The 26,803-nt window shown below is 32.9% G+C and overlaps 1 protein-coding gene across 1 annotated transcript in view; it reads right to left on the bottom strand.

Moving 5' to 3' along the window:
* Nucleotides 1-24,683, bottom strand: part of fz2 (frizzled 2) — a 424,525-nt gene extending 399,842 nt beyond the window's left edge. The window contains exon 1 of the mRNA XM_069846042.1: nt 24,606-24,683. The gene's annotated coding sequence lies outside the window, so the exon portion shown is untranslated. The remainder of the gene's footprint in view (nt 1-24,605) is intronic.
* Between the last annotated feature and the right edge of the window lie 2,120 nt (nt 24,684-26,803).

Here is a 26,803-nt window from a genome sequence, read left to right as displayed (position 1 = left end):
TGCTTCATTCAAATAACTAATCTATACTAATAATAAATCTGTAGCCGAAATTTTTCTGGTAATTTTCGATTTTCCAAAAATAATTGGTCCTAACATATACAATTAACCACCCTGAAACAGAAAATCGCTTTTTTTAAATTTTTGTTTGTATGTCTGTCTGTCTGTCTGTATGTTTGTTACCTTTTCACGCGATAATGGCTGAACGGATTTCGATGAAAATTGGAATATAAATTAAGTTCGTTGTAACTTAGATTTTAGGCTATATGGAATTCAAAATACATTATTTGAAAGGGGGATTATAAGGGGGCCTGAATTAAATAAATCGAAATATCTCGCTTATTATTGATTTTTGTGAAAAATGTTACATAACAAAAGTTTCTTTAAAATTAATTTCCGATAAGTTTTATTCCTTGAAAAATATTGATAGGACTGATATTTAATGAGATAAATGAGTTTTAAAATTAAAATAACTGCCATCTAAGGCCGTGTAATGAATTAAAAAACAAATGACTTCGTCTATAAGGGGCCTTGGACAGCAACAATCGAAATCTATGTAAGATAGCCTACAGATAATGTTTCTGTGTTTGTATGAAGTAATATCAGAAGCTAAATTAACCGATTTGTATAATTAATTATTAATTCACCATTGGAAAGTGTAGTTTCTGTAGATGGACATAATGCTATAATATTATTAAAGTAACGTCTGAGTGAATCGAGGACAGGTAAGATTAAAATAGCTTCTTATGCACAGAAAACTTGATAGACTATTCTGTACATTCGTTTCCTGTATTTCCTAAAATAATTTTTATGACCAAATGAGTGGTCTCTGGATCAAAATGATCGCATTTTAATTATGCAAATACAATTTAAATTAAGTAACATAATAAACGATTTATCCTTATATCAAACACGAATGTTCCCTGGATCAAATGTCCTATTTTAATTATGTAATTATTTTATATTTATTTCTAACGGGTGCAGCGGAGCGCACGGGTACAGCTAGTACATTATATAAAAACACAAAATTTGATTTCTGTTAAGCCAAGTGACTGAGGCCCGGCCTCACTTGCCTCAGTCAATCAGCCGCCACTGCCGCCATCGGTCCCTTTCCTGAGCAAGATTACTTGTTAAACCGGTAAAAATTCCAAATTTGGTTGTACTTGATCAGGTGATGGAAGACAAGAAGTGAAAGCTGTCGGATTAAGCAAAAGTTATGCTTTATATTGAAAACCGCGAAAACAGGCAACTGCAAGAGAATTCATTGTAGCAGAAAGCAACATTCGTTTATGGAGTCAACATATGTCTGTGAATATTTAAAGAAAGCTACAAGGAGGCAAAGATGAAAAGATCTACAGTAAAACCCCGATTATTCGTCACCCTATTAACCGATTGCCGGATTTCTCTCCCTCTTCTTCTGTTTTGCTACAGAAGCATATGAAGTGATACTACTGTACGTTATATTAGTATCAGTACGTATTTTCTTTCTATAGAGTACTATTACAAGCCTTGACATTTAAACAATTTGGTCTACTGTACGAGTCGCCGTACTTTATATAAAATATATTCCATGAATAACAAAAGAAAACGTGTTGTGCTAAGCACCGAAAAAAGTGCAACTAATTTAGTTGTTTGGGGAAAGAGAAACTGTGGCTCATCTCGCATCAGAATACGAGATTGACGTTACAATTGTGCGAGAATTAATAAAAATCAACAATGAAGTGCGTAAAGTACGTAAATCTACAACACGAGATTTCTACTATTCCTATCTTTCCGCTGACATCCATTACAAGGAATTTCCTTGCCCCTCAAAAACTCGTCGTTGACAACCAGACTTAAATGAGAGAAATACTGATTCACTACCTAGCGTGTTAAACACAAGATCACGAAGGAAATTTAAAAAGTACAAGTATTATCTACTTAATTTACGAAAATATTTTATGGTACGGATTATCCGATTCTTTCGATTAACCGTTGAGTGCACCCCCTTCATTGCCACGGATAATAGAGGTTCTACTGTATCTCTACTGTATATCGAACACAATTTCAGGAAAACCCAGAGATATTAAACAAATTTCCAGGCGATAACTACTTTCCAGTTGATAGTTATGATGAAGATGGAAATACTGAAAATCGGGCAATCGTGTTCGGAAGACGTCAAAATTTATAAATATTATTCAAAAGTCTGGTTTCTCGGTGCGACGTTCAAGGTAAGATCCCATATATTTACACAAGTATTTACAATAATAGGCATTTTTTGGGATAGTTTTTGTTTCGGGAAATTTGTTTTCGGGCAGTCATTCGGAAAATTGGATTCGGGAAGGAGTCTTTCGGAAAAATAGGTATTCGGGAAAATGTCCGGGAATATTTTTCAGGTTCATACACTTTTTCCATTGCCTATGATTTCACAATTTCCCCTATCCAGAACAATTTTACTGAAGTTCGCTGGACCAGGATATCCAAGGTAGGTCATCCCATATTATTTGCAGATGACACAAGTATAGTAATTACAGCCAATAACTCCAACACATTCCAATCTTCAACAGAGGAAATTCTCTTCAAAATATGTGACTGGTTCTCAGTCAATAAATTGGTATTAAATTGTAACAAAACTAAATTTAAATCCTGTGCAAATTCAACCTCGCAAACTTTTAGCGCAATAATTAACAACAGATCCCTATTAGAAACAACGACAACCAAATTTCTTGGCTTAAAAATCGATAATGTGTTAAATTGGAAAAATCATATTAAAGAAATTACCCCCAAACTAAATTCAGCTTGTTTTGCTATTAGAACTATGCAAAAGATATTAAATATCAATACCTTAAAAACAATATACTTTGCATACTTCCACTCGGTAATGAGGTTTGGAATAATATTCTGGGGAAATTCCACAGATAGTAACAGTATATTTCTATTACAAAAAAGAGTAATTAGAATAACAGTAGGTGCCAAATCTAGGGAATCTTGTAGGACTATTTAAAAAAAACTACAAATAATGCCCATGGCTTCTCAGTCTATCTTTTCATTAATAGTGTTCCTCGTATGTAATCGTGAAAACTTTGTAACTAATTCAACAGTTCATAGCATAAATACACGTCAAAGAAATGACTTTCATACTCCATCGGCAAATATATCGTGCTATCAAAAAGGAGTGCGTTATATGGCAGAAAAAATTTTTAATAGCCTCCCTATCGATATAAAAAATGAAACTCAAAACATAAGATTATTTAGGGTCAAATTAAAGAACTACCTAATTTCTCACGCCTTCTATTCTGTAGGTGAATTCATGACATTCAACAACACTTCATGAAATTGATACTGAAACTATGTGTTGTACTAGTAGACTATATTGTAAATCTCGTCTGTATATATATTTCATCTAGACTGTGACTATAAATTAAGACTTTATAATAGTATTAAGTTTTTTGACTTGTTCCATATTCTAGCTGTAAAGCAATGTATGAATACCATGGAATGTTAATAAATACACTACAATACAATACAAGGTCTCTCAGCTTGTATTTAAGAACCAGTATAAATACAATTTTTTATTTGATGTCCGTTTACTACATAAGGTGCTATGACAGTTTTCCTTTTTACATAAATTACTTTCATATATTACATAAAAATTGTGAAATAACATATTTCTGCTTGGAAGATTGTGGAAAATGTATACAGTGCAGTACTAGTATTTTTCATTGCTTTTTTGTTTTAAAAAGTGGGAGACTGTTAATGTGATTAAAATACGCAAACCCTAAGGACGAACACAAAACAGGAATCATACATTCTTTCCTAGGGGAAGATAGCCTATATTAAGCCTATGTCTTTTATGCCAGAAATTGAACCTATTTTCTCTGTTTTTTTTTTCTTTAAGTCGAAAACAATACTCCTTGAGCTACAGTAGAAGATCCATGTCACGTTGATCTTCCTGAAGGCGATAGAGTTCGATCATTTTCAGATACTGTAGCGTGCGAATTAACTAAAGTTGAGTTTTTCTACAAGTGTGTCTAGTTTTGTCGATTTTTTCCAATAGAATACGGGGTTGTTATAGGATGATCAGATTCACATCGATAAAAAAGAGGAGACAAAGTTTAAAAAAGGAGGATATTATTCGAAAGAAGAGGACATAAAATATGTATTTAGATTTAGGCTTATTTATATGTGTCGTTTAAATTCAGTCAATATCTATTTTATTACAAAATATTTATAGTATAGATTTAGGCTTATATTATACTACTTAAAAGTATAGTAATATTTATTTTATTAGAAAATATTTACAGTATAGATTTAAGCTTATATCATATTACTTAAAAGTATATTAATATCTATTTTATTAGAAAATAATTTTGAAAAACTTAATAATAATGATTTTACAGTTAGCTACATATCAAAGTCAAGGGAACTATAATTGAATCGATTATTTCGAAAATGTAACAGGTTAATATGCTATATGCTATAATTTTAGTAGGACAATAGAACAAAATTGGTAGGAAAATTGTACAACATATAAAAATATGGACATTGCGATAGTTGTTTTCTTTACGGTCCGACAAGGTTTAATAAACTAGTGTGAGAAAGTGAGAAATGAAGCTTTGTATGGATATATTGCATATTATGCTATCATTGCTACCTGCTGCATTGATATTTCTCTCTATTCCATATATATATATATATATATATATATATATATATATATATATATATATATATATATAGAGAGAGAGAGAGAGAGAGAAATCTCATCCGGCCTTAATTAAGGATGACCACGAGGATCCGGAAATTAATAGCAAACAAATATAATTAATTAAATATGAATATTGTTATAAAAATAAAGTGAAATAATTAAGCACCATTGATTACCAATTATAAAATAAAATCTTAGAAGATGACTATAAAATTATACTGATAAATAAAAGATTTTATGTAAAATTAGCATGTCCTTAATTAAGGCCTTCTGAGTGGTATAAATGAAATTGTATAATCTGCAGGGAATCTTTGAGAATTTGCGAGATGATTTTTTGAATTTCAAAAGATGATATTGATAATTGTTTTAAAAAATGATATGTAAATTTTGGTAAAGAACTCCGAGCACCAAAAAATAAACCTGTCACTGACCAATTGAAGAGAGGGATGTTATACTTGGCACTAAGGTAGGGAATACAAGGTTCATAAATGGCCCTCTTTTCCTGATCAACCTGATGAGCTTGGTTTAGATCTCTCTCCATGCGTATAGTTGGATCTATGATAATAGCCTTTTGTTGTTGCCTGTTTATTGCTATTATATCCGCTCTTCTGTGAGAGTCGTCTTCAGAAATGCAGTGGACCTCTTCATGAACTTCCCAACCCTTGTTCCGAAGAAGACAGGCGATAGCTCCACGGACTCTAATTGTTTCCCGGACCTATATGGTCACCTGTTATGATAGGCGGATATAAAATAATGAACAAGTTAAGGACTAAAAAATCATAAAATAAGTCGCATAGGCTATTTCATCTATAGAAATGGATAAAAATGGACTTTTAGTTTGATTAATGTACTAAATGCTACTGAAGTATAATAGAAAACTACACAGACAGCAAAATAAGTGTCAAAATAAATAACTGTATATCCGAAAGAAAATTAGTTAATCATGGAGTTCGACAAGGTTGTCCACTATCACCAACTTTATTTAATATTTATATAAATGAAATTATTTTAAAATGGAACCAAATCTACACATCAGGAATCAAAATAACCAGTGCTCTAACATTAAATACCTTACTCTATGCCGATGATCAAGTCATAATTTCCAATTCAGAGGATAATTTACAAAGAGGATTGTATACATTAAATAAAATATTAAAAGATTTTGGGATGGAAATTTCAGCACAAAAATCAAAAGTAATTGCATTTTTAGGACAAGACCCAGTCAGAAGTAAGATAATACACAATAACCAATGCCTCGAACAAGTGCAAAATTTCACTTATCTGGGTTGTGAAATATCTTATCAAAATGAAAAAGATGTGAACAAGAAAATTACAATACATTGAAAGCTCAATTAGTACAAAAGCTACAAGAATAAAAATATATAATACACTAGCATTACCCTCCCTTTTATACGGAAGCGAGATTTGGACATTAAAGAAAAATGACATGAACAGAACCAAAGCAACGGAAATGAAATTTTTCAGGACAGCAGGATATACTCTTTTAGACCGAAAAAGGAATGAAGAAATTTTAGAACAATTAGAAGTAGAATCAGTAGAAGAAAAAATCAGCAGATACAAGTTCAATTGGCTAGATCATGTAAGAAGAATGGAAAATTCAAGAATCCCAAAAATTATGATGCAATATAAACTTAGAGGAAGACCAGGAAGACCTTTAAGAAGACTGCTAGATGGTGCCGAAACAGGTCTACAGAGGCCTAATTCGTGAAGGATGATGATGATGATGATGATGATGCTACTGCTACTGAAGTAGTTTGCGCAGAACTGTACATGTTACTTTTTCGAAATAATCGATTCAATTATTAAAGAGGATATAATATCTATTTAGATTTATGTTTAGGCATATATTATACTTAAAATTATGTCAATATATATTTTATTGGCCCGCGCCGTGGCGTCGTGGTCTAAGGCATCCTGCCTGGGACTCGCGTTACGGAATGAGCACTGGTTCGAGTCCTCATGGGGGAAGAAATTTTCTCATGAACTTTGACCAGTGTATGGGACCGATGCCCATCCAGCATCGTGATGCACTTGGAAGCTACGATAGGTAGCGAAATCCGGTTACGAGAACCAACTATAACGGTTGGGGGGCTCATCGTGCTAACCACACGATACCTCCATTCTGGTTGATGATCGTCCACCTCTGCTTCGGCATGTGGCCGTGAGGCCAGCAGCCGGCTGGTCGGTCTTGGTCCTTCGTGGGCTGTAGCGCCACGGATTATTATTATTATATATTTTATTACGGGATAGGTCTCCTTATGACAAAACTTAATAATATAATAGTAATATGCGTTACAAGAGCGGTATGTTGAAGTTTTCATGTTCGAGGAAAAGTTTGAAAAATCGAAACGTAGTTGAGCTTTTTTAATTTCCGAGAATTGAAAGAAAACATACCGTTCGTGTATCGTACATTATTTTGTGCGAAGATCGTTTATTACATACCTGAAAGAGGAATTTCTAATTGGTTGCAATGAAATCTCCATCATGATTTCTGTTCAATGACGGCAAATTTGCAAAACTAAAATATCTATCTTCGACATTGTTGCTTTGAAATGTTTCCTGTGTTTACTATAATCCAGCAGGCCGTGATATACGTCTGTCTTTTTTTCCCCCAGTCTATAAATGCGAACTTAAAACAAACGGTAAGGTTATGTAATGAGTCTGGAATCTTGTTGATTTTTTCACGGCTTCCTTAATGTTACTTGCATCACGAATGCAGTAACTTTAGTGGAGTTGTAGACTTTACTTAATTTTTGCAAATATTTAAAAACAATAATTAACAGTGCAATTTAGGTGAAATTGCAGTGGTAAGTTTGCAATTTATAATTATTACTATATTGAACGTCTCTAAAAATAATATGTTAAAAGCCTAAAGCAGTAAAATCAATATGTCGCTTAAGCGGTAAGAAGAGGGAAATTGTTGTGTGTGTTAGGTTGGGAATACTGAATGTGGAATTTTAGACTTTCCGCGGATTGGTTTTGTGCGGAAACCAAGCAAATACGCACGATCTCGCACAAAATGATTTTACAGTTAGCTACATGTATGAAAGCAACGACAATAAGAAATAGGAGCAAAGAGAGTTATGATCGTTGGCAAAGAGTATATTCCGTCGTTGCTGCTGCCTCCTACAGGCAAATTACATGAGAAAGGCGTCAAATCAGATAATTTCAAAATATTAGGCATGCAAGTTACGAAAAGGAGGACATTTCTTGATTTTTTTTAAAATTCGCCCGGACTCCGGACAAAGGTCTAAAAAGGAGGACATGTCCGGACAAAAGAGGACGTCTGGTCACCCCAGGTTGTCATCTCACCGCTGCTGAATAACCTTCACAATTTAAGAGAGTCGCTACTTGAAGGGATGTTACACGTATTAGTTCTACTATTCATATTTATCTCTGTTCTTTGTTCAGTCATGTACGTACAAGAGTAACGTTTAGCCAATTCTGCTATATCCATCATGCAGAGGCTGTCATGATAAGGAGCAAGGTCAGTTAGAACGTGGATTTACTGATAAGACAAATAAGGTTTTCTCTTTTTGAAATCACAGAATCTGCTATAGGCATCACCGTTGAGCCAAACAAGCTTACCAACTTCGCCGTTTTTACCAAATTTCAAATGACAAATCTGACTCTTAAGGTAACTTAAATATGAGTAGCAAGTGCAAGATCGTTCCTTTGTTGAAGGATCGGTAATCACGGTAACAAACTTCATTTCCTAATAACGAGTTCTGTTGCAGTTTTCCCTCCACTATTGTTAGGTACGCATACAGTACGGTAACTAAAAAACTGGACTGATGATGGAAGAAATAATGAATTCACATATGAACAATCAGAACATTTTTTTCCAGTAGATTCGTCCTGTACTTATACAATGAGCACAACGATCTTGAAGCAAATAAAAAAAGAAAGGCAAAACATCGTGTCTGGTAACTATCGAGGTTAATCAGCGTCGCCGGTGTACCGAAATTTTAACCCGCAGAAGATTTTTTTTTTTTGACAAAAGTAGTGGCAGTTTTTGACAGAAACCTTCTACGGGCAAAAATAATGGTTGATAACAAAATAATAGAATAAGTGACAGATTTTGTATATTTAGGAAGTCATATTTCTTTGTATAATTATCAAAAAGGCGTAAATAAATAGTACATTATGCAACGAGCCTATAATGGTAGTAATTAAGACACGAGTATGTTTATGAAACGAGCGTCTTAATTACCATTATAGTCAAGTTTCATACGACTTTTTATGCTCGACCATATTTCTAACTTGAAATTATTCATAACTATTCATGTTATTCTTATCTGACTGAGGAGCGGAACTGACCTTGTGCAATACCTCGTAAATTGTGAGATGTGCGCAGACGCGAAAGTATTGATTTTTCCGAGAAGAAATGTCTCGCGCTAGTTGTCTTTCGATTGCAGATCCGAGAATAATCGATACTTGCGCTTTCATATTGCTACAATGGTATTTTCTGATTGGTGGAACACCTGAACTTTAATGAATAGGTGTACTTTAATGAGGTCCTTTAAAGGGCTGCTACCAGGTGTATAATTACTACATTTCGGCATGGTCGAGCATAAAATATATTGAAATATAATTAATTAAATGGTATCTTAAGAAGGAACTTTGGAAAACAAATGCGAAAAGAGGTCCAAATCCGATTTCACAATATAATATCAAAACCAGCTCTGTTATATGTCAGTGAATGTTGGACACTGCGAAAAAAGGAAATAAATAGAATCAACGCATCACAAATGAGATTTCTACGATCACTGATAGGTGTTACCTTGCGGGACCGCATTAGGAGCGAAGACGTAAGAAATCAGTGAGAAGTTGAGGAGATAGCCGTAGACGTCCAACATTATCGACGTAAATGGAGAAACCACCTTCTTAGGATGCCTGTACATCGTTTACCAAAGAGAATATTGTATTACCATCCACGAGGACGAAGAGATTTAGGCATAGGCCTACTTCACCGACGTTGGACGGACCAATTCCATTTGTAAGTTCACAGACGGGAAACAACCCAAAACTGTGTATTGGCAGAAGAAGAAGAAGAATAAAAGGAGTTTTTTTTTACATACCAGTAAATCTACTGACATCTACTGTCGCATTTAAGCACATTTAAATGCCATCAATCTGGACTGGAATCGAACCCGCAACCTCGGGCACAGAAGTCCAGCTCTCTACCGACTGCGACACCCAGGTCGACTCTCCTGTGTTGACTATTGTGATAGTCGTAGTGGATAAGATCCGAGGAGAAGCATTTTTCGCTTGATTATCTTATTTTCTTCAACTTTATTTTTAGAAATTTCATTCCACTAACACTGTACTTCATCTTGCGTTTCTTTCATTTCACATAATTTAATTACATAAAAATGATAGAGGATGCTGTAAGAACTTATATGATACGAGATGGAAGAAAGGATAAATAAAAATTGACTCACGTATTACGAACTACCGCAGCTAGTTGGGAGACACTCGTTTGTCATGACGTATGAGGCGGTATTTAGAACTGGTGACAATTATATTACGGATCTTCATAAATTTATTTCTGTGATATCTCTGGTTTATAAATCCACTCCATCTATAGAGTTATTTTTTATTTTAATTTAGTGCCATCTTCTTCCAAGGGGATCCAGTACGCATAAGAGATCAATAGTAATTCATTCAAGAAATACATCACACTAACATACGAAAACAAAAACACACATAAGATCGCATCCTCCTTCAGAAAACAGAAATACAACATAGCATACAGAACAGAAAACACACTACAAAGACATCTCAACACACAAACAACACAAACAAATAAATACAACCACACAGGCGTATACAAACTCACATGCAATAGTTGCGACAGTTTCTACATTGGACAGACAGGCAGATCATTCCAAACTCGATACAAAGAACCAGGGGCGTATTTTGCGGACTACCGGGGCTACCGGCGGTAGCCCAAGGAAATTACAAAAGAAAAAGTTTATAATATAACATAATGTAATAATTTTGTATTATTAGTTTTACCATAGTAATTAAAATGAAAGTAATTGTTAGATTTATATGCGCTCTCTGCTCTCGAAAAGAAACAAGTTGTCAAGGCGGCATCGCTGGAGAAACCGCTTGCTACGTGAGGTAGCCTGTGACCGTTTCGCTCACGCTGTCCTTCGCACAACTGCCCGTCCCCCCCCCCGCTCCCTTCTGTTTCCATCGTGCACTGTAGGCCGGGCGAGTTACCGCTCTCGTGATCGGTTTCTTCGCAGGCGCGAAGCAGCAATACGCTTAGTACGCTAGCAATTGAATGTGATTGTGTTCTTGCAGTGCATTATTTTAAATGTGTGATTTGTTCGAGTGTCTAAGAGTTATATTAATTGTGAATTATTAAGTTTTTAATTTCCCAATTAAGTGATATTGTGAAAAATATGGCAGAACAAGTTTCTGGAGAGGTTTGTGTTGAAAATGACTGTGTAATAGAAGGTTTATTAAAAGTGCCTTTTAACCGTCGTACATACAACGAGAAAGTTGAAATTGTGAAAATGGAAATTCTTCAGCCAATACAATGGAACCACCATTAAAGCGAAGAAAAGGAGATGATGAATTGAAATACAGGTAGCTGTACTACAGCATACTAGATCGTATGCACATGGAAATTACTGACAGATTTTCTGATTATGGAAAGCTTCAGTTCACACATCTTCTAGATTCTCAAAAATTTTCTGCTTATAGAGAAAACTTCCCGAATGAGGCACTAAACAAATTATTTCAGTCCTATAACAGTCACTTTGATCAAGTGCGTTTGAAAAATGAATTAAGTGTAATATATTCAGCAGAAGTCTTTGATTTTTCGAACAAACCTATCCATGAAATATTATCTGCCATATATGAAAACCAGCTGAACCAAGTTATTCCTGAAGTCCTTAAATTGGCAACATTAATCGTGACAATACCAGCTACGTCAGCATCAGTAGAAAGAACATTTTCTGCGTTGAAGAGAATAAAATCCTACTGTAGATCAACTCATACACAAGAACGTTTATCCGGCTTGGCACTAATATCCATTGAAAAGTCATTTCTACAGAAACTTTGCAAGTGGCCCAACTGTAATTTCAAGGACGAAGTCATCAACGTATTTTCGTCCCAATCATGACGTCTGGAATTCACATAAATATGTAAGGAATTTTATTATAGGGATTTTAAAATATATTTTGTGTAATAATAGGGTCAGTGGTAGCCCAAACCCCTTAACCAGTATACGCCACTGCAAAGAACATATCAAAGCAATAACCAGAGGACACAACACATCTACATATGCCAAACACATAACTAATGCCAACCATACATACAATAACATAAATACAGACATGGAAATCCTACACATACAACCCAAAAACCAAAAACTCAACACACTAGAACATCATGAAATATACAGGCACACCAAAACACACCCTAATCAAATTCTCAACACACAGATAAATTTCAGAACACACACACACTATTTGACTAAACTCTTCATCACACGAACACACCCACACAACAAGCAGATATGTCGAAATGACGCCAAGACCCAGAAGGCTGTGATCATGGTGTCAAGTAACACCGAAACAGCTGTAAGCCACACATGCTTACATAATTAACACGAGTAAGTTCACCAGTTAATCAATTATCAATAATAATTAGTGAACGCAGTGCAGAATGCTTTTCCATCTTCCTTCTCCGAAAACTAATAAAAGCTTCATAACATTCATCACCAAATTATGTTATTAAATAAGATACAGTGTATACAGTGTAGTGAGAAGCTTAACAAAAAAAAAAAATAATAATAATTTTTCCGGTATGAGTCCAACCAATACAAAACATTGGTGAATGTGTTGAAAAACCACGTTTTTTATGAACTGCTAGGATGTGAGACCAATAAATCACATTTCTTGTGTATGTGTGGAGGAGTCGTAGGCATTAAAGTTCGACTTGTATTAAAAAAGGAAGACTACGATCTTGGAATAAAAATTGTGAAACAGAAAAGCATATATGAGCTGCAGTCCTGTGATTACATTTGAATCTTTTGTTCATTGTTAATCATGTCGCTTACTACCGAGGACGACTTCAACTTGCCACTTGTACGCTCTTTGTAAGTTAGATAATACTTTCGCAAATAAATATTCTACTTATCGCTATGTAAACTTATAAAACACTATCGGCAGAATTTATTGGCATTATATATCCCTGTTTATTTTGAGTACTCGGCTGAAGGAACTTAAAGAGAAACTGGGATTTTAAAATGTTTTTCAAGTAAATTATCTTCTTTCAAAGTGAGGTTAGGGTAGGCTGTTGTGTGACAGGGCCATAGGTCTGTATAAGTGTGGTTCAAAGAACGGATATTGGCCTTATGAAATAAAGAAGAAGAAGGTTATTATTATTATTATTATTATTATTATTATTATTATTATTAATATTATTATGACGTGAATATGTTAGGAGAAAATCCACAAACGATTAGGGAAAACATGGGAATTTTACTTGAAGCAAGTAAAGAGATAGGTTTGGAAGTAAATTCCGAAAAGACAAAGTATATGATTATGTCTCGTGACCAGAATATTGTACGAAATGGATATATAAAAATTGGAAATTTACCCTTTGAAGAGGTGGAAAAATTCAAATACCTGGGAGCAACAGTAACAAATATAAATTATACTCGAGAGGAAATTAAACACAGGATAAATATGGGAAATGTCTGTTATTATTCGGTTGAGAAGTTTTATCATCCATTATGCTGTCAAGAAATTTTAAAGTTAGAATTTATAAAACAGTTATATTACCGGTTGTTCTTTATGGTTGTGAAACTTGGACTTTCACTTTGAGAGAGGAACATAGGTTAAGGGTGTTTGAGAATAAGGTGCTTAGGAAAATATTTGGGGCTAAGAGGGATGAAGTTACAGGAGAATAGAGAAAGTTACACAACACAGAACTGCACGCATTGTATTCTTCACCTGACATAATTAGGAACATTAAATCCAGACGTTTGAGATGGGCAGGGCATGTAGCAAGTATGGGCGAATCCAGAAATGCATATAGAATGTTAGCTGGGAGACTGGAGGAAAGAAGATCTTTGGGAAGGCCGAGATGTAGATGGGAAGATAATATTAAAATGGATTTGAGGGAGGTGGGATATGATGATAGAGACTGGATTAATCTTGCTCAGGATAGGGACCGATGGCGGGCTTATGTGAGGGCGGCAATGAACTTCCGGGTTCCTTAAAAGCCATTAAGTAACTAAGTAATGAAGTATTATCATTATTATTATTATTATTATTATTTTATTATTATTATTATTATTATTATTATATTATTATTATCATTATTATTATTATTAAAAGTTATATAATGAAAGGAGACGGAATAACTTCGAGAGAAACCTTACCAACACATTCTATAGAATAAATTCCAGTCCGTATTTCAGAATGGCTCATACGTGAAAACTTAGTGCAACTTGGTCATGTTGTTTAGTTGGTTATTTTACGACGCTTTAACAACTACTAGATTACCGATCGTCTGAGTGAGATGAAGGTTATAATGCTAAGGAAATGAATCCAGGGTCCAACGCCGAAAGTTACGCAGAATTTGCTGTGAATGGGTTGATAGAAAACCCCGGAAAAAACCTCAACCAGGAATTGAACCCGGACCCACTCGTTTTCACGTCAGACGTGCTAACCGTTACTCCATTGCGGTGATCCAACTTGGTCATAATTCACTATTTTTTGTAATAGTAAAGATGACACGAAAGTGAAACAATATTTTCTGAGAAGACATACGTGATGTCTTGTCGGTTGAGAAATTAAAGATTGTATTTCGGAATATATACTGTATTTACTTTCACGTGTTAAAATTAGGTACCTTGTTGTTGAATAGTTTAAACCTGTTGTAGGTTATCTTCAGAACTGAATAATTTCGAGGGAAAAATTGTTCCGGAGCCGGGTATCGAACCCGGGACCTTTGGTTAAACGTACCAACGCTCTACCAACTGAGCTACCCGGGGACTCTGTTAGACAACGATCCAATTTTTCTCTCTATATCCACACACCTCAAAGTGGACTGGCAACCGTCAAGCAACAAACATTGAGTGCACACGAACTCTGTGAAACTGATTATTACTAGTTTTCGCGCCTTCTGATTGTGCTTCTTGTGTGGGTGTGTTCGTGTAGTGTAATGTGGAGTCAAATAGTGTGTGTGTTCTGAAATTGAGTTGTGTGTTGAAAATATCATCAGGGCTTGTTTTTGTGTGTCTGTATATTTCGTATTGTTCGAATGTGTTTAGTTCCTAGTTTCTTGGTTCAATGTGTAGAATTTCCATGTCTGTATTTATGTTGCAGTAGGCGTGGCTTGCATTTTTAATATGTTCTGCGTATGTGGAAGTGTTTTGTGATTTTGTTATGGCTGTGATGTGTTCTTTGTAACGTGTTTGAAATGACCTGCCTGTCTGTCCTATGTAGAAGTTGTTGCAGGTGTTGCATTTGAGTTTGTATTTGCCTGTGTGGTTATATTTGTTTGTTTGTGTTGTTGAGATGCTTTTGTAGAGTGTTTTTTATTCTGTATGCGATGTTATAATTTAATTTATTGAGTGAGGCTGCAATTTTGTGTGTTTTTGTTTCCGTAAGTTGTGTTCTTGTGTTTGTGTTGTATTGCTTTTCTATAATTCTTTTTTGTCTTTCTTATTATGTTGTCTATTTGACTCCATATTTCACTACACAAACACACTCCCACAGGAAGCACAATCAGAAGGCGCAAAAACCAGTAACAACCAGTTCTGAAGGTAACCTACAACAGGTTGAAACTAGTCCACAACAAGATACCTAATTTTAACACGTGAAAGTAAATACAGTATATATTATGAAGTGATATAGTGTTAAAAGTTGTATAATCAAGATATATAAAAATTCTAAATGTATAGTGAATATTTTGCAAGAAATGCAGCAATTGTGGAGTCTCATTGAGGGAATTTTGTTTGAACTATTCGGACAGAGTAAATACTTTCTTAGTCTGAAAAACACGGCCTTTATTAACCTTGATCTTTCGTCGTCTCGGAGTGGGGTACATACACATCAGGCGAGAAAAACTCGCTTCAGGGCATGGAAAAACGCATATATTCTTTGGTGTCACTGACCAATAAATTGAAATTGTCAATTTTTTTACATTACTTATATTTATTTTATTTATTTATTTATTTAACTAGCTAGCTAGTGAGTACAAATTAAAATGATAAAACAAAAATGTTTCTAGCCACTACCGTAAGAGCCAGGCTCGTGTGATCTTAGTCAATAATATAACATAATATTTACAAGGACAGTTTACTAAATACAGTAAGTAACTTAATTCAAACCAATAAATACAACACAAGAGCAAGAATAAAGAAGAAAGAGAAAAAGAGAGAAAAATACACATTTAATATAAATTGACAATCCGACAGAAGCCAGTGATATTCAATAAAAACATGAATATAGTCGACAGAAATAAAAGGTAAAAAAATAGTTTTGTTAATATTATATATCATGGATAATTTTACAAATTTCTTTTTTAAAAGCTTCAATTTTAAAATATTTCAAATTTGGAAAATGGTTTGTAATTTTATTATAAAGTCTTGGGCCGAAACTAGCACCATGTATAAGAGCTGCACTTGTATGACATTTAAGCTCAATTAATGGGAAAGTAGACTTTTGTCTTCGAGTACGATATTTATGTCAATTAGATTTATGTTTTATTTGATTTCTGTGGTAGTAAGTTAGTAAATTATTTTTATAAATTTCTTCAATAGGCAATACATTAAAATCTTGTAAATTAAATTTGTTGGGTAATCCATATTTTTGGTCAGACAAATTTTTATTAATCTTCTGTGTAATAAAATTAATGGATTAAGTAGAGATTATTCTACTCCACCCCATTTATTATACCATATTGTATTAATGATTGTACCAAAGCTAAAAATATTATATACTAGTGGCTTGTGCAGCAAATACTGCAAACTAAGTCCATTAGAAGATCAAATAAAAATTTTTCAGATTTATTTTCAATGAAGAAATAGGCCTACCACACATTTTGAAAATTATTTTCTTCCATAATAATGAAACATACTCCCTCTGAATGTTCTTTTTTATGCCAAATACCTTTTCTTGAACCTATCCACCTTCCGTTCTTGACTTTCAAAGCGAAAACGCAAGTAACAGTGTCAGGACGATCAGTGGGTTTTTCATGTGGGAGTAAAGCAGTAGCTATTTCAGGTTATTGTGGATTGTAGGCGAAAGTTAAAAAACTGTCAGGTTTGCTAAGCTTTCGAACAATAGACATAGTATCTTGGTATAGCTGCTGTATGGAGAGCTTGAAATGTAGAGGGTAAAATCATTTTATCCTGTTAAGAGATCTTGCTGAAATGATCGGGAGACTACAAAATTTTCTAGGCGTCTATTTTATCAGTAATACCTTTTGGTCTTTCCTTAGGAACTGTAATTTTTGCACTCTCTCGAGCCAATACTGAAGAGAATGACGCATATAAATATTTACCCCACACCGCCATTAAGTATACGAAAAAGACCCAACTCCACTTCATTAATAACTATAACAATATTTCATTTTTAATAACAATATTATTATCTTACTTAAGTTTTGTAGTTATATACTACATAGCCGCCATTCAATAAATTATAATAAGTTTTGTGTGTGTATATATATATATATGACCCCAAAACGTTTCACTTTCATATCATCAATAAAGCATTAATATGCATAATTAATGAAAAATAGTCACATCATGGCATTAACTATAATACTATTTAATTTCTAATGGTAATAATGTCATTAAACTACCTCAAGCTTTAAACTACCTCAAATACACAGCTGCATTCAGAAAATTACACACCGCAGAATCAGACCTGTAAATTATTTTTAGTAAGTTTTGAAGTTTTTAATAACCAACTCAATTTGAGCTCTAAATATGTCAGCAATCCTGCAGGTCATGGCCTTCGTCTAATAGCCTATTGTTTATTGTAGTGTGTGTTTTGTTTTATTATGAAATGCAATTAGTTCTCAAAACTGACGAAAGATAGATTTTGGAAAATAGGGAAATTATGTAGGAAAACTAACGCTTCACTGAAAGTTACTATTTTCCTGAAAATTCTTGGATGCCAAGCTTGAAAATGACGGGTCATTCATTAAAATCCGTTGAGCCGTTTTCCCGTAATTTCCATTACCAATTCAAATTATATATAGATATTTGCAGCAATTATTACAATTTGCCTGGTGTAATATCGTCAGCGAAAACCGTTTGAATTCTCTCTTGCAAATCCTGAATACATTTGAAAATGTCCTGTAATAAAACTGAATAGTGCAACAAGTCTGATAATTGTCTTATTTTTAAATCGTTCAATCAGATTGTGCCAGTCCCTGATAAGATTATATTGACACTAAACAAACCTTGGAAAGAGAGAAGCTCGAACTTCACACATTGTAACTTACGTAGACCTCATCAGTTCAGTTTATTTTAGTCACTGTACATTATTATAGAGTAACTCCACGAAAGTGAGCGTACAAATTTCTGATAAAGAAAACATTTTATGGATATCAGACTACTTTCAACTCACTTCTTGATAGATAGTCATTACATTATTCCAGAACTTTTGATTTTAAGGGGAAATAATTATGGCAAATTAAGAAAATCCATCTTTTCTATGTTCGTAATTATACAGGGACATCATTTTATTTTTACTAACATTCTTAATATTAACCTGGCTATACCTTCCGATTAACGGTTGAGAACCGGAAACACCGTTTGTTATCCCCTTCCATGACTGAAGTTCTATGATACTGGCGTAAAATACAAACAAATCACTTTACTAGGTATAGGAGGGAAGAAAATAATAATTTAATTATTTATTTATTTAATCTGGCAGAGCTAAGGCCAGTAGGCCTTTTCTTCCGCCCAGCCAGACTCCAATTCTAATTGAATACAATTGGTTACATAGTTATTACATTAATATCTAGACCATAAAACAACATGGAAGTAAATAATGAAAGTTGGAAGAGTAATGTTAGTGTGACAATAATAAACATTGGTAAGAAATAGTTATAATAATAATAATAATAATAATAATAATAATAATAATAAAAATAATAATAATATTTAAATATTTATTCTTTGATATATATATATATATATATATATATATATATATCATTAAACATTGAGAAACCTGAAATAGCTATTATTGTTAACAGGAATTGTTAGAAAAATATTTCGTTAGCCTATTCTTAAATTGGTTTGATGTCTGACAGTCCCTGATCTTACTCGGTAGGGAATTCCAAAGCCGAGGAACAGATAGAATATGAGGATGTTCGGTGGGAGGGAATGGATAATATTGAGGAGTGTTGTGATCGTATGTCTAGGTTATGATGGGTGGATAAATTTTGAAAACGAGACGCAAGTTAGACAGGAGTGGAGAAATGCAGTATGCGAAAGAGAAGGGAAAGACAGTGGATTTTCCTACGATCTTCTAGACGGAGCCAGGACAACATTTCGAGGGTTGGTGTTACGTGATCAGCCCGTCGAATATTGCAGACGAAACGGAAGCACATCCATTTACATAAACTAGGAAATAGGCCCATCGCTATTTTGAGCTTGATAATTTTCATTAGGTTTTTGTTTAATCAAATTCAGTACAGTATTAACAATAAGTGTTTTTGCTCACGAACTGAGCTATCCATGCTAACGTATTCATTATGCAGTGTATATTATACTATCTACAGCACATTAGCGTACAATACAGAGAATGAAGTTAAATTGGAAAATAACCATACTGTAATATGGATATTTAAACACAAGTTTGAAAATGATGGCCGTTCATTTCGATTCAGGCTTCAGTTCTTTTGTTCATATTATCGCACTATAGACTATTGCATCTAATTCGTCCTTCGTACTAGTAACTCATGTTGAAATAATTCTACCAGAATATCCCACAAGTTTAATTTTCCTAACTTACGCTCTTAAAAAATGATTCATTTGTAACGTCATTCGTTTAAAATTCTTCGTATGAGATTTAGATGTGAAGGATGAAAGAGAAGGCAATGGTTTAAAATTTCATTAAAGTAACATTTTATACTTAAAATTGGTAAATATAAGTGAATGAAATGGCTGTACTGTTGCGTTTTTATTACGATAATATGTATGAGATTTATTGCTGAATTTGTCATTTATCACTAAATTATTCATAATAATAATTAGGTAATATTTAGGTAATATTTATTTTGTGCGAGATCGTGCGTATTTGCTTGGTTTCCGCACAAAACCAATCCGCGGAAAGTCTAAAATTTCACATTCAGTATTCCCAACCTAACACACAACAATTTCCCTCTTCTTACCGCTTAAGTGACATATTGATTTTACTGCTTTAGGCTTTTAACATATTATTTTTAGAGACGTTCGATATAGTAATAATTATAAATTAGAAATTTACCACTGCAATTTCACCTAATTTGCACTCTTAATTATGGTTTTTAATTATTTGCAAAAATTAAGTAAACTCTACAACTCCACTAAAGTTACTGCATTCGTGATGCAAGTAACATTAAGGAAGCCGTGAAAAAATCAACAAGATTCCAGACTCATCATAGACTGGGGGGAAAAAAAAGACAGACGTATATCACGGCCTGCTGGAGTATAGTAAACACAGAAAACATTTTAAAGCAACAAAGTTGAAGATATTTATTTTTGTTTTGCAAATTTGCCGTCATTGAACAGAAACCAAGATGGAGATTTCATTGCAACTAATTAGAAATTCCTCTTTCAGGTGTGTAATAAACGATCTTCGCACAAAATAATGTACGATACACGAGCGGTATGTTTTCAATTCTCGGAAATTAAAAAAGCTCAAATGCGTTTCGCTTTTTCAAACTTTTCCTCGAATATGAAAACTTCAACATACCGCTCTTGTAACGCATATTACTATTCTTGATAGAAAAACAGAACTTCACTTCAGCTAAAGATGTTATATTTTGAGTTGTAATGTATATTACTCGTTCTACATTAAGGGAAGAGGATGGTATTTTTTGGTGAAAAATTAGTAAATTTTCGAAAAATAAGATTTTTTCCTTAAAATACTCTGTGATATGTGTGGAATATATTGTATGATATTTTGTGGGTATTTGTGCCCTTATCGGATGTTGAAAAGCATTTTTAAACTTCCTGCGCTCTGGATTTTTAAATCACACCTCCCTTTGTTTGTTGTATCCGGAACTTCATTTTTTTTTCAAAACCAAATTTTTCTTTAAAATACTCTGTGATGTGTGTGGAATACGTACATTGTATAACTTTTGTGGATATCTGTGCTCTTATTGGATGTTGAGACGCCATTTTTAAAGTTCCTGCGCTCTGGATTATTAAATCACACTCCCTTTGATTGCTGTTTCTGGAACTTTATTTTTTTGCTACATTGCCAGACAAAAATCGATATAATTTTTGAAGTATTAAATATATATGTATGAAATTTAGAATACACATTCTCTAGACTACTAGGAAACTTTTCTCTGTAACAGAATTTTCCTAATTGATTTCATTTTAAAAATAAGTCTGTCTGTTTGCAAGAAAGAAAATAAAAAAAATGCCATTAAATTTTAATTTTTTATTTTACAAAAGTAGGGATTAATATCAAAATTCTGTTATAGACAGTTTGTAGAATATGCTTTTACAAATAAATTGTAACAAACTGTTTGAATTTATCTTTAAAAATTGCTTAGATATATCGAGTTTAGTAAAATCCTGCACTGGGTACATTTTTGTTTTCAAATCTGGCTCCCAAAAATTTTTTTTCAAAATATTTATATTTGGTTGAGTTGCTATAGCCTTGAGCTCTCTACATACAAAAAATTTAATATTTTACACCAAATAGGAAAAAAGTTTTAAAAAATACCATCCTCTCCCCTTAATGAAAAAAAAATGAAAGGATTTTATGGAAACACTGACGTTGCCATGGAAATGCTTGTTTCATATCCGATAAACAACAATGTGAACGAGTTCATTTCTGTACACAAGGGGAATCCGCATTGTATACATAAATAATGCATTTGGGAGAATTTGTTATAATCCTTGAAGGGGAGAAGGTTACAACAGGCCTATATAAAATAATATTATTCAGTTATGTTTTGACATATACGCAAAGCAATAAAGTGCACAATATATCATCGTTGTTCCTGCAATAACTCCTATGTGACATATTGATCGATTTTCAGATTTTTGCTCTATTATATAACTTAAATAGTGATACAGCAAATAATAAAATCTCCTACATGTAATTATATTTCTTTGTTTCGAAAATGTAAGAATTCACAGTCTCCTATGTACGGCTGCCATAGGATGAATAAATGTGTTCTTTCTTCCTACTGAAAAAGTTTATATTTTGCACATAGGAGTTATTGCAGGAACAACGACGATATACATAGCTTAATATGGAAAGTTAATACAAGTTTAGCATTTTTCACATACAGATAGATAAATAACAATAACATTTACGTTATATTTTCTTGAGATTATATATACAGTATACCAGTTGACTGTTACTTTTTTTGTAAATCAAAAAACAGCTATTTACCTGTCCTCTTATAAGTGTATTCTATTTTAATCTATTATTATTATTATTATTATTATTATTATTATTATTATTATTATTATTATACTCCTATGTGTTTATACTATACATTGGTCAGATCCAAGCATGAATATGCATCTGTAGTATGGAACTCCATTACTTCCACTGACTCGGCTAAGCTAGAGAATATTCAAAGAAAATTTATTTCCCTGTGTTCTTATAGATTTTTACGTAATTCTGATGATTATAAATATGAGATTAACTGCAAATATTTTAATTGCTGTAGTTTATTTTCCAGACGGCAAGATCTTGATTATTTATTTTTTTGTAAAGTTCTTAAGGGTGATATTGATTGTGAATCTTTCCCAAGCAATATCAGTCTTCGTATTCCTGCTAAGGGTTTAAGATTTCATAAAATGTTTTACAATAGAAATTATAAATCTCTGTCTCCGGTCTGCAGATGTATAAAATATGCTAATTTGCATGGATCTATCTTGGATCCATTTAATGTGTAGCATATACTTTGGAGTTTTATGTCAGTTTAATTTATGTCTTTTGTTTAAATATGTATTTCAATATTATTCTCATCACCTTTTATATTATTTTGTTGTTTATTCATTTACATGATTCCAGTCATTTTCAATTACGATTACTTTTAATTGTCATTATTTAAGTATTTTAGTCATCCATTTTATTCCGTCCGTCCAATGTCATTATTGTCGTTGTATTATAATATTCTCGTCATCTTCCAAATCTTTGTAATACTATTTATGTGATTCCATTCTTCATTTATATGATTCCATTATTTCATTTGTAATTATCATTTTATTTAATTGTCATTATTCTAATTACTTCATTGTACTTTTATTGTAATTTATATCATTGCTGTTGTTTTTGTTATATTCTTTGTGCTGAACTGTAATTGGCCACTGGCTGTTGTACAGCACATTAAATATAAGTAAATAAACAAAATAAAAATAAATTATTATTATTATTTATTTATTTATGCCTATAACAGGGCAAAGCCCCAATTACAATAGACAGTACAGATATTCGTAAAAAAAAACATAGAATTGCATATAACATGAAAAAAGAGATGAAACAGATACAAGTGTAAATACAAATTAAAATGGAAAATGAGAAAAGGAAAAAAAAGAACAGACAAATAGATACTACCTAAGTAAAAGACACAGATATAGATATAAATGAAAAATACAAAATAAATGAAAAATAGTTAAATATAGATATCATAGCCAAAATTGTAAAATATAGCTATAATTGGAAAATTACAGAGTAACAAATTATTATTATTATTATTATTATTATTATTATTATTATTATTATTATTATTATTATTATTATTATTATTATTATTGTTTTGTTTTGTATCTTGTGCTAAACTGTAATTGGCCTTGTGCTGTTGTTTTGCACGTTAATATTCTAAATAAATAAAATAAAAAATATTATTATAGTTATTATTATTATTATTATTATTATTATTATTATTGTTGTTGTTTTGTTTTGTATCTTGTGCTAAACTGTAATTGGCCTTGTGCTGTTTTTGCACGTTAATATTCTAAATAAATAAAATAAAAAATATTATTATTATTATTATTATTATTATTATTATTATTATTATTGTTGTTGTTTTGTTTTGTATCTTGTGCTAAACTGTAATTGGCCTTGTGCTGTTTTTGCACGTTAATATTCTAAATAAATAAAATAAAAAATATTATTATTATTATTATTATTATTATTATTATTATTATTATTATTATTATTATTATTATTATTATTATTATTATTATTATTATAGGACTGACTGTTATTTCATAACCTATTTCATTCTACTCATTCGACAACTTAAAACTTACAGCGAACTTTATTTATTCTAATTACAATACTTTAAATGCTGCATAGATGCACACAATGGCAGTGATTTCCTCCAATTCCCTGTCATTTTAAATTTGGTATCACTTCTAATATTTTAGTTTTCACGAATAATTCAAATTATTTCAATATTATATATTTTAAAATGGGCGTTAGTATGTGCATGATTTTAGAAAGACGAAATTTAACAAGGTGTCTGCGAAACTTACTATATTTTATGAGTATTACAACTGAAGTGATGTTCCACGTTTTCACGCTTAAAATTACCTTGTTCAAGTATCACCATATGTTGACAAACACTTTTTATCCAACGTTTTTGCTGAAGTTTAAGTTATCTTTGGATTTCAAATATTTCTGAAAGGGATTAGAAGAAGGTATATGAAATGCTAAACACTTACGTCACATTTTCCTGTTGAAAAAGTGGGTTTTGTTGCTCGTCACTGTACGCACACAACACGCAACTGCAAGGCTCTCGTGAAGCGAACTGAACACACACTTGTCATGATTCGGGATTGATAACACCGATACGGGGACGGGGGTAATCAGACTGATAAGATTCCACTGGAGGGGAGACTGCTAGACCTCGACGTTTAGGTTTTATTAGAGTCTACCAACATGAATTACTTTTATCAAAATTGTGTTCATTATACCTAGCAGATTGGACTGGAAGGCTTCATGCTGTGTTTTATTCACGCGAGAAGATTCCAGTTCCTGATTCTGTTTTTACGGTTAACATTTCGCTCTCCACGTCGACGTGGGTCAGCGGTTTAATATCTTTTTTGACGTCTAAGGGCGTTAGGATACGGCTCTTTGCGATCATGACCGGAACCGATTCTTAGTCACCCCATTTGTGGCTTACGAACGGGGTTTCATTATGACGCCTCAGGTTTATAGTAATCATAACACACAACAGGTAACTACCCTTCCATCTGCGAGAGGTGGCACCTATTGCAACTTGAAAACAACAGATCTTCTTAAGGATATATGTATACTGTATTTTATTTCAAGGAGTGCAGTTTCATAGAAAGGACTTTGCCGACAGGCCTTCTACTGCCCCCTACTAATTGGTTGTCATAAATAAATGTCTTCCTTACTCTGACGGAAATCTTGTCTTCTCCTGTCAGTAACCAATCACAACCCTCGTTCAGAAGAATTGACAGACTCCCGCCAAATCCACGTGGAGGCAGAGTTGCCGCGTCTTTTCTGAATTCCAAGAATCCCGTCAGTCTCACTGTCTCATTTCGAGGGTCACCAGAATTGTGGCAGGATTGTGGAAACTGTGCAATGTTGGGACGAGGGGACAGGATGGAATTGTCAGAAGTGATTATGTAGGAAGTCATAAATCTGTAAGTGGGTGTTCAAAGGAACCACCGAACTGCACTCCTTGAAATAAAATAGAGTATACTTGAACGACCACAAGTATTATCAGAAGATGCAGGCTCTAAATTTCTAAAATTTTATAAGGAAATGAACTCACAATTGGACAAAAATTACAAGGTACCACAACAAGACTTATTAGAATTTAAATAACTGATAAAAGTATAAAAAACATTACTAATAATAATTTTTAGAATACACTTTTAATTGGTTGATCAAGGATTACGACAAGGATGCAGTTTATCCTCTATTCTCTTTAATCTGCATATAGACGAAGCTCTAAGAGAGTGGAAAATTAAATTAAATAATTATGGTTTTGACATAAGGAGAAAAATTATAATGTCTATATTATATGCGGATGACCAAGTAATCATAGCCAATACTGAGAATAATTTACAGAAAGCGGTACATGAACTTCAAAAAATAGTTGAAACATATAATTTTAAAATATCGACATCAAAAACTAAAGTAATGGCATTCAAAGGTATAAATCCGTAAGATCCAAGATAGTCATTAATAACACTCCTATTGAACAGATTCACCGCTTCACTTTCTTGGGATGTGTTATATCTTACCATGGTGAAATGGACATTAACGGAAAAATAGCAAAATTTAATAAAATGAACGGCACAATTAGAAGAACACTTAAACGAAAAGTAAGGAAGAAAACTACAATGAAGTTTTATACAGTGATAGCGATACGAACATGCTCATACGGCAGCGAGACATGGACCATGACGAAGAGAGATATATCTAGATTGCAGGCAGCAGAAATGAGATTCCTAAGAGCAACGGCTGGATATAGTTTAACGGATAGGAAAAGAAATACAGATATTAGAAAGGAACTCAATGCTGAAAACTTAATAAAAGAAAGTAGAAGAATATAGAAGTTCTTGGTCACAGCATGTTCAAAGAATGAATAATGACCGTATTCCGAAACAAATAATGGAATACAAGCCAAAAGGAAGAAAAAGTTTAGGCCGTCCAAGGAAACGCTGGATAGACCAGCAAATAGAGGTGTAACAGGCGATATAAGCCTAAATACTTGAAGGTAAGAAGAAGAAGAAGAAGAAGAAGAAGAAGAAGAAGAATTCACTTTTTAGTTTAAATTAAATTTTCGAAAATTTTCACACATTATTTCATAACTCCACAACGATTAGAGATAGAATTCTGAAATTTTGTACACTGATTTAACGTGCATTTATACAAAATGTAGACT

The sequence above is a fragment of the Periplaneta americana genome, chromosome 14 (assembly GCF_040183065.1).
Source record: "Periplaneta americana isolate PAMFEO1 chromosome 14, P.americana_PAMFEO1_priV1, whole genome shotgun sequence".
NCBI lineage: Eukaryota > Metazoa > Arthropoda > Insecta > Blattodea > Blattidae > Periplaneta > Periplaneta americana.
The sequence above is the reverse complement of the archived record's forward strand: the minus strand, read 5'-3'. Positions and strand labels throughout refer to the sequence as shown.